This window comes from Canis lupus, chromosome 1 (genome assembly GCF_003254725.2).
Source record: "Canis lupus dingo isolate Sandy chromosome 1, ASM325472v2, whole genome shotgun sequence".
Lineage (NCBI taxonomy): Eukaryota > Metazoa > Chordata > Mammalia > Carnivora > Canidae > Canis > Canis lupus.
Window position 1 is genome coordinate 15,138,624 of NC_064243.1, and position 11,752 is coordinate 15,150,375.

An 11,752-nucleotide genomic window follows, 5' to 3' on the forward strand; every position below is an offset into this window, starting at 1 on the left:
CTGCTATGGCCCCACTTCCTTGGAAGTTTATATAACTTTCACTTTCTCACTTCTCATTCACTTTGCGATTTAGCAGTATCTGGCTTTACCTTCCCCAATCAATTGAAATGGCTTTTGAAACTCACCCAAGGTGTTCTTGCCCAGTTGGCGGACACTTTTCAAGCTTATATGATTTGACCTCTCTCTCGTATTTGAAAGACAAGGAAGGTTCTCACACCTATTCCAAAATACATGGTCTCCTGTTATTTTCCCTTACATGTCGTGATGGGGGAGGACTGGGCTTTCTGTAATTACCTCTCTAAATCAAGGGAGGTTGGATTATGCTAAGTACATCTTTAGTCTTCTTTTTCCTTTTTTTGTTTTGATATTTAATGAGGATTCAGCCAAGCATTGTGTTCTGTGCTTTACATTATCTGATTTAATGCCCTGTGATCTCAAGAGGAGGAAGTTAGCATCATCTTCAGTTTACAGGTAAGAAAACTGAGGTTCATAGAAGAGGTTAAGTCCTTGCTCAGGGTTATGTAGTTGGTAAACAGTGGAGCCTGGATGTAAACGAGCATGGAGCCCTTGTCAGGTCTAGAGTACCAGAGGACTCCGAGAACGTACTCACACGGGTGGCAATCGGCTGCTCGGGACATATGTTGCGGTGGCATGTATAAGCTGAGGTGGCACAATGTTACTGGGATGAACAGGGAGGCTCATGTACCTGTGAGGGTTGGTAAGGTGCCTTCAGACTGGCTGTGTAGGGAAACAGAACAGGAACTAGAGTCACGACGTGAACTTACATTTAAATATCTCTTCCCAAAAGAGAACTGTTGGTTTAGTTCATCACACTTATAATGACTAATTAAATGTCTGTTCACCCCATAGGTTGTGGACTTTGCTCAACTTTTTTATTGCTGCATCTTCAACCCATAAGACAAAGGCAGTTAATGAATATTTACTGAATATTACAAACCCATTTCCTTTTGAAATTCTCTGACATCTGTGAAACCACTCTCTGTAGATTTTTCCCTCAACTTACTGGCTGCTCCTCACCAGTCTCTTCCGTGTTCCACTTTCTCCTGACCCTCTATTGTTTCCCAGGTGTCTACCCTTAACATACATGTCAATCTACTGTATTTATGTTCTAGGGGTTAGAAACTGCACCCAGTAGCATTAACTAGCCTGTAATTATTGTCTCTAAAATCTCTAGTTTAGTTTGAATTTCTTTCCTGAGCATGTAACTCTATGTCCAACTTTTTCCTAGTATAACTCCACTTTGGAGTCCCATGGGTACCTCAAAATCAATAAATCTTATATGCTCCATATGAACACACTAAGCCTCCTTATTGAAACATTTGTGTGTCTCTGTAGATTTTTTTTTCTGCAGATATTTTTATTCTAAAGGTAACATTTAAAGCTTTCAATAGATAATTTAAAAGGTCCATGGCTCAAGAAAAGCTTAGAGCTACTGTGCATTCTTCCTGAAGATGGAACTCTTCCCTGATCATGATCACAATGGTTGGGGCAGATACTCTGTGCAGACTTGCAAATCCTGGCTATTGTAGTACTTCTTAACCTCAGTCTCATGCCTCTTGTGAGGATAACACAATCCCTTGGTTTACACATATGGCAGCTTGCTTTGCTGTGCTATCATTCATCATATGCTTACCCTTCATTCTGCTTTTAGGACTGGCCTTCCTGTTAGTTTTGGGCTCCTCTGTTAAACTGAAATGAATTGAGGCAAGGACAAACATAGCCCAGGACATGAAAAAGGGAAAAACTTAAAGACAGTGTAGACAGCCATGTCTGGTGATGCAGAAATAGGAAGGAAAATGAGAGAAGGGAGAAAGTAATTAGAAGAATTAGGAGAATCGGTAACTTCTGAGAAAATAACTTGAGAGGAATTGTGGGAAAGGAAGACAGATGACAAGGTGATGGAAAGGATATAGATAATGAAGGGGATGTGAAAAATTCTAAAATGCTAGAAGGGGCAGCAGTGAAATTCCTGACTATGGAGCCCAAGCTGAGAGATGAAGGACTTGAAAAATGTGGAGAAAGGGGTTAGAGTTCTGGTGAAGTTCAGGAGCAGTAACTTAGTAAGAGAGAGAGAGAGGAGAGAGCAGGAGACACTTGAAGAAGGTGAGCCCTATGGTCAAAGTCTTGTGTTTGATGCTTTCCTCAGTGATGCTGAGGTGGTTCAAGTGCATTATTTTCGTGGCTGGGTTAGCAGAACAGAGATTAAATTGGGTAAGAGAGTATGGGGCAGTGTGTATGGTGGTTTTAAAATGTGTGCATATTCTCTGATATTCTTCTCATAAGAGGTGTGATTGAATACACTTCCCTTAAAATATGGGCTGGTCTCAGTGACTGGCTTCTAACGATGCAGTGGAAGTGATGCTGTGTAGCCTGTGAAGCCAGGTCATAAAAGGCAGTGTAACTTCCATCTGGCTCTCTTGAGAGATGCTTGCTTTTGGAACCCATTTACTATGCTCTGAGGACCCAGGTCACATAGAAGGATCTACAGGGAGAGGCACTTATATTGTGAACCAACTCTCAGCCTGGGCTGAGCTCCCAGCTAAATCCAGCTGTACTCTGGCAGTCCTGGAAGGAACCCTCCCAGAAGCCAATCCTCAAGCCTTTGGTTGAACCATCCAGGCTGATGCCATGTGGCACAGAGAGGAGCCTCATCCTGTTGATACCTGTCCAGATTGTGGATTTGTGAGGAAAATGTATGATTATTATGTTTTAAGTCACTAAAGCTGGTGGTTTGTATGCAGCTACAGAAAAGAGGAGTAGGGTTTTAGCAAGGTCATCAACAGAGATGTTTCTGTATATCAGTGTGGTCTATGCAAAGAGCAAAGTTGTTGGACATGGGATGATCTGAGTTCAGATCTTTGATTACCATTTCTGAGCTCCATTTGTCCTATCTTTAAAGTGGAGATGATTTGGACCTCAGGGATTACTGTGCGATTTAGGAACAATTGGTATAAAGTCAGTAGCTGTTACGCGATTGCCATTGACAAATGGCAGCTCTGTTTATTGTTAGGGAAGCCTGGGAGGAGCTTGGGCTGTGGCATCAGTTATATTTGTGTTTATCTTCTGGTTCCATTGCTAACTAAATGTGTGGGCTTTTGGGCAAGTTATGGAAGTTCTCTGAATCATGCATTCTTCTTGTGTAAGAGGAGGATGAAGCCTGCCTTCCAGGGTTGATGGAAATTAGAATCTGTGTACAACAGATTAGCAATTGCATAGTAACTGACTGGCACCTGGTAGGTACTCAACAAGTAGTAATATACTAATTATAAATGTGATAATTAGTATGCTATCCCTGAATTTATGACTACTGGCCAGAGTAGGGCAGACTAGAAAATTCTGACACAAGCACTGAAGCCTTGCATGCAGTTGAAGGAAGGTTCTAGTAGAGACAGTAATGAAATTTCGGGAAGGATGATATTAATAAGTAGTATAAGTTTCAATAGAAGAAACTTTTGAATGATGAGAGTAAGATAAAGACTTCAAAAAAGCATTTAGAACATCCTCTTTCTTCTAGTACTGAGAATAGGAGGAAATAGGCTTAGAAGATTAGAAAAAAATAATGAGTTTCTAAATACTAGAAAAGGCCACAAAACTCCACCACAATGGATCTGAAGTTCTGAGGGGACAAGTAAGATGGAGAGACTGAAAGGAAAGTAATATGGTTGATAAGCAGGATTAGTTTTTAAGAATTTCAGTAAAAAAGGGGGAGATTTAAGTCTCTCCATCATTCAACAGACAACTCATGGCCATAGCTCTGTGTTCTTGTCTCTCGTATTAGCCACACACTTCAGCTTGCATAGGACTTGAGATCCTCCACCTTTGGGCTGAATCTCTCTCAAACTTTCTTAAATGGGAAGTTATTCTTTCCTCAAAAGATTATCAATCAGTAATTTACTAACTCAATATCTGGGAACCTGCATCCCAAAGTCTTCCCATGTCTATTGACTTAAGTCTTTTCAGGAATCTTGCCCTTTGAACATGTCCCATTCCATAGTTAATGGCTATTGAACATCTCTTTTGGCCTGGACATAGTAACAAGGTATACTTAACAGCTCCTGAGAAAGGTATATGTCAGCCTCTGGAAACATTTTTTAAAAATTATTTTACCTATCTAATTAGCATGATGTATTCATCTGTCTTCTATACCTTTGCTATAATATCATTTATTCGTTTGGTATTTACTGAGTATCTACTATGTACTAGCCACTGGTCTAGACCCCCTATATTCCTGGAACTTGTAATCTGTGGTGGAGTGGCAGTGGTGAGAAGATAGACAACAAACAAATAGACCTGTCCTAGTAGAAAGAACATCCATGACATACAATATATCTTAATTAGCTACCTGCACAGAACTCTTATGTGCCTAAGTAAGTGCAGGTGTTGGGTATATTAATGGGAAGGGGAGCCTGGGTCCCTGAGTTGGTTAAGCATCCAGCTCTTGGTTTCAGCTCAGGTCATGATCTCAGGGTCATGAGATTGAGCCTTGTGTCGGGCTCCACACTCAGTGTAGCATTGGCTTGAGATGCTTTCCCTCTGCCCCTCCCCCCACTGGCATACAACCTCTCTTTCTCTCAAATACAATCTCAAAGAGAGAGAGAGAGAGAGAAAGGAAAGCCTAAGTGGCCTGGAATGCTGACTGCCATCCTGCCTGTCCATACTGTACACTCAGATCCATTGGAGTACAAGCCGGTCTTACTTCCCTGACTTAATCTTGGACCATCCACAAGCAACTTCCCAGACCCTACTAGAATTCTTCTCTCTTCTTTCTCCTTTCTATCCCATACATGGTACTGGGTTTCAAGGAGCCAAGGTATGGGTCTGTTCAAGTCTCTGAGACAGCACCGTAATGAAGGTCCCTGAAAGTTTCTCCAGAGAGTAATGATACCCAAAATGCCACCTGCAATGAGATAAGAAGCTTGTTGTGCCAGAATAGAGATCAGTGCTTTGTGTCCCCTATAAAGAAAAATCTCAGCTGAACTATATGGTTTTCTAAGTGATTTACTGGATTTGCATTCTAATGTTGGATTCCTATCTTGTCACAGATTGGGAACAAATAATTTGTAGACAGGTCTGTGGGCCACACTTTGAGTAGCTTGCTCTTAAGCGTAAATTGCAAATTAGGGAACCATGTTCCTGTACCTGGTCTGCACACTGTTGTCAACATTTTTTGTTGTTATTGTTGTCAACATTTTAAGTGGAAAGATTCTGCATAAAATTCTACATTTCCAACACCTCTTAGTCACACCTTTGTTTTGCATTCCTTCGACATCTGAAGCCTCATGGTCCCATATTCCTACACAGCAACATTTGATGGAACTGAGAAGTGACTATCCCTTTTATACTAGGCATGTACATTCAGGGAACCCAAGGGACCCATTTTGCCCACTTTGTTTATTTATGTTGCCTATTGGCCCTTAGAGGCATTTGATTCGACACCCTATAAGAATCGTGGGGGGTCACTGAACAAGCATGATTGTAACTCGGCCCCAGGAGGGAGAAGGACTGGATTGGGTTGTGATTAAGAATGCTCCTCCTTTTCTTTCCTTTATTCTTCCATCCATTCATGGAGTCTTGTATCCTCTTCATCATAAAATCACTCAAACTTTGTGTTGAACCTGCTGAGTGATGAGATTGGGAGAGGAAGAATTGAGGGAAAGTGAATATGTGTAAATTTTTTCATGCACAGCAAAGCCCCAGTGCCAATCTGTCAGGCACTGTTTTTTTTAGGAACCTGGGGAGCTATTAAATCTATAGACCTGAGAGCAAACCAGCGAGGGGTAAGAGGGTGTCTCAGAGGCCCAGCCCTGTGTACCACTGCTAACTGCTCAGAGATGAATTACCATTAACCTTCCCGAGAGAGGAGGTTATATCAAAGTCCTGCTTTAGAAACTGCCTTTTGGTTTTCTAATGGTTCAATGATCTTCTTGTTACAAAGATTCTCATTTCACTGCTCCCTCTAATCCTTACAAATTTTACAAAATGGTTTTTGATCTGACTTCTCTGAAAGCACACACTAGTCTCCAGTTCTAGTCAGATTTCTTGATGCCAGGTTTTCATTGATTTAAAGCCTTGAATATATTTTCTTGTGCCATATGAAATACACTAATTGAAATTGAGAATTATAAGAGAGTATTTGTGATGCATAATACTTGGTTTTGAGTAAGTCTTCAGTTAGCCAGACTTGGGTAAAGTTCTGGAAACCACTGTGATGTTCTAAAACAGAAACCCTGCCTGGCAAATTCCCATGACCACATGACCAGCCCTTTGCTCAGTGCTGAGTTTTGTTTGCATTTTGTTTTGTTTTTATTTATTTACTTAGTATAAAATAGCGTAAAATTTTATGGCTCCTGAGCTGAGAAAGATAGGATGCTGGGGTCATCACTTCTTCAGTCTAAAGCCAGTTGAACTTAAAATTTTAAGCAAGGCAGGTGAGAGAATATGAAAAGAACATAAATGTAGAAGTGAAAAATAAGGCATTTTCACTAAATGTAAAATATTCTTTGATAGAAACAGAATACAGGAATGTCAAAGAGACACAAAATAAAGGTGGAATCAAAGTTGGGTGCAATTAACTACCTAAAAGAAGGTGGCTTTACAGAAGGTACTATGTCCCATTGCTGTCAGCATGACCATTCAGTGTTTCTTTGTCTCACGGACTTCAGTGTAATTTCTTGAACACTGTGTACAAAGTTTATATTTATTGCTTACTTGGTTCACCTAATAAAAATGACAGATTGTACCTGAATGAGCCTCAGCCCTTAATTTGGTTCTTTCTTAAGTTCCATCCTTCCCTGCATCCATAATTTCTGTAATGTGACTGTAGCTCTGCCCATTAAGAGGTTTAGGGCAACCAGGGGTGGCTCAGCGGTTTAGCGCCGCATTCAGCCCAGGGCCTGATCCTGGAGACTTGAGATGGAGTCCCATGTCAGGCTCCCTGCATGGAGCCTGCTTCTCCCTCTGCCCTCCCCCCCCTTCTCTCTCTTTCTGTGCCTCTCATGAATAAATAAATAAATAAAATCTTAAAAAAAAAAAAGAGGTGTAGTTGTCTCCCTCTACTTGGAATTGGGTGACCTTATGTTCTGCTTTGTTCAGTAGAAAGCAGAGAAGTGACAGTGGCCTCACGCAGAAGTTCAAAGGCTAGGCCTTATAAGCTTTCTCTCTCTCCCCAAACTCAACTGTACTATGAGAACAAGCCTGGTCTGTTGGAGGGTGAGAGGCCTTGTGGGGCAGAGCTGAGTAAAGCCTATCTGTGCAGCCAAGCTCCCAGATATGCCGAAGAGTCTAGCCAAGATCAGAAAAGGTTCTTAGCTGGCTTGAAGCTGACTACAGATTACAGATGCATGAGTAAATTTCATTGAACCAGCCGAGGCTGGAGCCACGCAGCTGATGTTAGTCTTAGGAATGACAATAAGTGGGTTTTGTTTTATGTGTTTGTGTTGTTTTCTTATAGGGTATGATTGTGGCAATGGAAGAGTGACCCAGAGGGTATGCATAGTCAGCTTTGGCCATAGTAAAGCTGTATAACAAACAACTCCCAATTCTTAATGGTTTACAATATTTCTTTTTTGTTTTTATTTCCCCTCACAGATTTGAGTTTGGCTCCTTCAGGCTGAGGGTAGGATTCAGGACTGTTCCATGTGTCCCTCATTCTAGGGTCAAGGGCTGGCCTGAATATGGTTTTCTCATGACAGATGGCAGAAACACAAGAGTTGAGCTAAAACATGCGACGAATGTAAAGTCTTTGTTCACATCATGCCCTCTAATATTCTACTGGGTAAAGGAAGTCACATGGCCAAGCCAGAAGTCAGTGGAGCAGTGTGGAGTTTACCTAGGTTGCTAGAGGCCCAGCAAAGTCAGATGTCAAGAGAATGATGTGTAATCATATTCCAGGAAAGAAATGAAGAGCCAGGGAGCATATTTGACCACAGGGAGAACTATTGAGAAGGCAAAATGAGGGAAACTGTTTTCTGAAATACTTGATGAAACTCATTAGTGCAATAAAGAGTTTGTTGCAGAAAAAGCCAAAATAGCTTATGAAAGACTTGTGGCAGTGAATATGCTGGGATGAATATGGAATTACTGTCTTCTTCTTGAAACATCCATTATTTGGAAAAGGCATATGCCAAAAATGTTCTTATATTTTTGTTCAGCTCACCTATCAGCTCCTCTTTATGCTCACTGCATTTGGGGGTTCTGTGATATTTCTTCACTTGGTTTTATAACTTTGTCTACTTCCCTTTTAGTAAGGTTCCCTTGGGTTTACAGTGTTGGAGAAATAGGAAAGAGCAGTATAAAAATGGTGTTTAGTTTGAGCTGTAAAATGAGTTGAAACAACTAAACGAGAGAATAATTTTATTTTATTATAGAAATGTAGTACTCTACCTTGTACATAATAGGCCATGCAGAAAAGTGTCTAAATGCCCTATTATATATGGTATGTCACCTGTATTATATAAAGTATGTCACACTCTTCTCTGAAAGCTTTAGAATCTAGATATTGTTTTTTTGTGTTGATTGTTAACATTGCTTCTTTCTTTGATAGGTCTTCCCTTGAACACTGCCACTTTATTATTTAGGAAGTGTGACAGTCACAAAAAGTCACACCTTTTCTTTGTTAAAAATGAATATATACCAGTACCTCAGTATCTACAAGTGTTTATCAGAAAAATTGATTTGAAATAACATACTGCAAGAAAAACTTGAAGCACAGTACATATTTTTGGTTGGTTTGCCCTGTGGATATGTCTTTTAAAGATGACCTCTCCCTGTATCAAATGTATTGAAGTCCCTCTCTCAGGAGCACGTTTGCTTGGCCCTCTGCAGAATTCTTCTCCACCTCACCTGTCTTTGTTGAAACAGCTCCTCTCTCTTTCCTGTCTCCATCCTCATATCTGAGCACATACGATGCCAGGGAAGAAATGTGTTGTTCCCTTGGGAGCAATCTGTGTTGACAGAGTCCAGGGGAAAGAAAGCAAGAGATACAGGCAAAAGGGCACTCGGGGTGGAGTGGTAGTGCAGAGACCAGCACACTGGGAAGATGAAAGAGGCATAAGCAGGTTTGAATGTTTCAGAAAGCTGAAATGCTCCTGTTGAGATGCCACTGATGTGACTGTCCAGCTTCAGAATATTCATTCTCAGTTCTCCACCGCTCTTCACCCTACTGCTTAGGTCTCCTGGGCTCGGTTGGAGCGTGTGTGCCAAGTGGAAGCAGTTTAGACAGTTCTAACCTGAGGCTCTCTGTGTTTAATGTTTCATCAACCCTGCCCCAAAACCTAGTGTGGGTGAAATGAGTAGAGAATTTGCTGAAGGGAGAAGAGAGTAGTAAAAGTGAGTTCTACACTGAATATTTCTGAGGAGTTCAGGAATGCCAGAGCTAAAAGGAATCTAGAAACTGTACTGTCCAGCATCTCATTTTATAGAGGAGATGGAGGTCTAGAGAAGTAAAGTAGTTTGCCCTAGGTAATGTGAATGCCAGAGCCGGGAGTGACCCCAGGCTCCTGACCCCAGGGCCAGTGCTCCTGGCCCAGAACTTCCTTTCTGCATGGCCACTTTGAACCAGCTAACGATGATTTCTGTGCAAGGAGATATCAGAGAAATATTGCAGATACTGTCTGTGGCATCAGCGGGGTTAACGAATCTTTCCAACATGCATTTTACTGTGCCTATTCAGCTCTTCATTTAACAATATTTAATAATGTCTATTGTAAGTTCCGTATATTATACAGTAAGCACACAGGGCCAATAATATTTTACGCATTCTCATCAAGAGTGAAATTGTAAGGGCCATAAATGGCCTGATGGAAGAGGATGATGAGCATGGCGGCTCACAAATCACGTTTACTCGGCTGAAAGAGCTGAGTGACTGTGGACATGAATTCTTCCTGTCTGACAGGCCCACAGGGAGCCACCTGCCAGCTGGGCCGAACATATAAAGACATCTACCATTCATGTTTTGTTCTGGTCAGAGGATAATGGTAGCAAAGGAATGTTTGCCCTTGCTGCGCATTAATCTTTATTGCTTGCTTTTATGGAGTTATAAGAGTAACTGTTGAACATTTACTAAGTGCAGGATCCTGTGCTGAGTACTTTTCATTAATTAATTTATTCCATTTTATTCACTGATTCATTCTTGCATGCATGCATTCAATCATTGTTTGGATGCCTACTATGTGCTAGGTCCTTTTTATTTTTAATAAAGATTTTATTTATTTATTTAAGAGAGAAAGAGATCACAAGCAGGGGAGAAGTGTAGAGGAAAAACAGGCTCTGCGCTGAGCAGGGAGTCCAATACGGGGCTCAATCCCAGGACCCTGGTATCATGACCCGAGCTAAAGGCAGACACTTAACTAGCTGAGCCCCCCAGGTGCTCCATGCCACTGTTCCATTTTTTTTTTTTTTTTAATTCCTCACAGTGGCCTTAGGATGTAGGTACAGATGTGTATTCCTCAGTTACAGCAAAGGAAACAGTCTTAGGGAGGTGAAGTAAAATGTCTCTCAGTCATGCAGCTATGTGATGTGTAAGTCTGGATTTAGATCCCATAAGCTGAGCTTTTAACCCCTAGGCATGCAGCCTGCCCCCACCATCAGAAAGCCTCTAAACCTAACACAAAACAGGAAAAGCCTAGTTTGTTTAGCCAAGACTAGTCTTGGGTGTGAGTAGAGTAAGTAGTTACCCATTGTGGTACCATTTGTAAGTCTTGGGAAAATCCCATATCCCAGATAGTTTCCACCTAATACTACAGTGCCTGAATCCCACAAATAAAAATGCTTTCTTTTACATTATTGCACTGATGACTTCCAAGAGTAAATACAACATCTCTCCTCAATTTAGACTTTCTACCAAACTTAAAGCTGCATTCCCGGAAGTTTTCTAGATGTCTTATATTCAAAGTGTCTAAAATTAAACTTCATCACTCATTTGTAAATGCAAATCAAAACAATGAGATAGATAGCACTTGAGACCTACCAGAAAGTCTAGAATAAAAAAGACAGGCAATAACAAGCATTGGTGAGGATATGGAGAGATTAGAACTCCCCATACATTGCTGAGGGTGGGGGGGGGGGTGGGGAGGAGGATGGGAAATGGCACAACTGCTTTGGAAATGAACATGTATTTCTTCAAAAGGTTAAACATAGAATTGTCAGATACCCCCAAAATTCTACTCCTAGGCATATTTTCAGAATTTAAAACCTGTGTCCACCCAAAAACCTGTACATGAATGTTCATAATAGCCAAAAGGTGGAAACCTACTCAACTGTTGGTCAGCTGATGATGGGAAAAACAAAATGTTATATATCCATACAATGGAATGTTATTCAGCAATAAGACGGCGTGAAGTGCTGATACATGCTACGACACAGGTGAACCTTGAAAACATTATGTTAAGTGAAAGATGCCACACAAAAGACCACATATTATATGATTCTATCTATGTAAGTGTCCAGAATAGGCCAGTCTATGGATACAGAAGGTAGAGCAGTGGTTGCTTAGGGCTGGTGTAGGAGGTGTGTGTGAATGGGGACATTGACTAGCATGTATGGGATTTCTTGTCCTACCTATCCCTCATCCTACGATAATAACATCCCTGCTGCTTTCCCCAGCGGGACTGTGTATTCTTTGCAAGGGCCAGCTTCCTATTCATGTTTGTCCACCTGCATCCAGCATCATGCCTAGGCCCTATGTGACCCATTTTATGAGGTGAGTTATCCGGGGAGGGCAGTAGCATTTTCC

General features: G+C 41.2%; 1 protein-coding gene across 1 annotated transcript in view; it reads right to left on the reverse strand.

The window, feature by feature from the left end:
- Positions 1–11,752, reverse strand: part of CDH20 (cadherin 20) — a 214,910-nt gene that overhangs the window by 102,286 nt on the left and 100,872 nt on the right. The gene's annotated exons all lie outside the window — the stretch shown is intronic.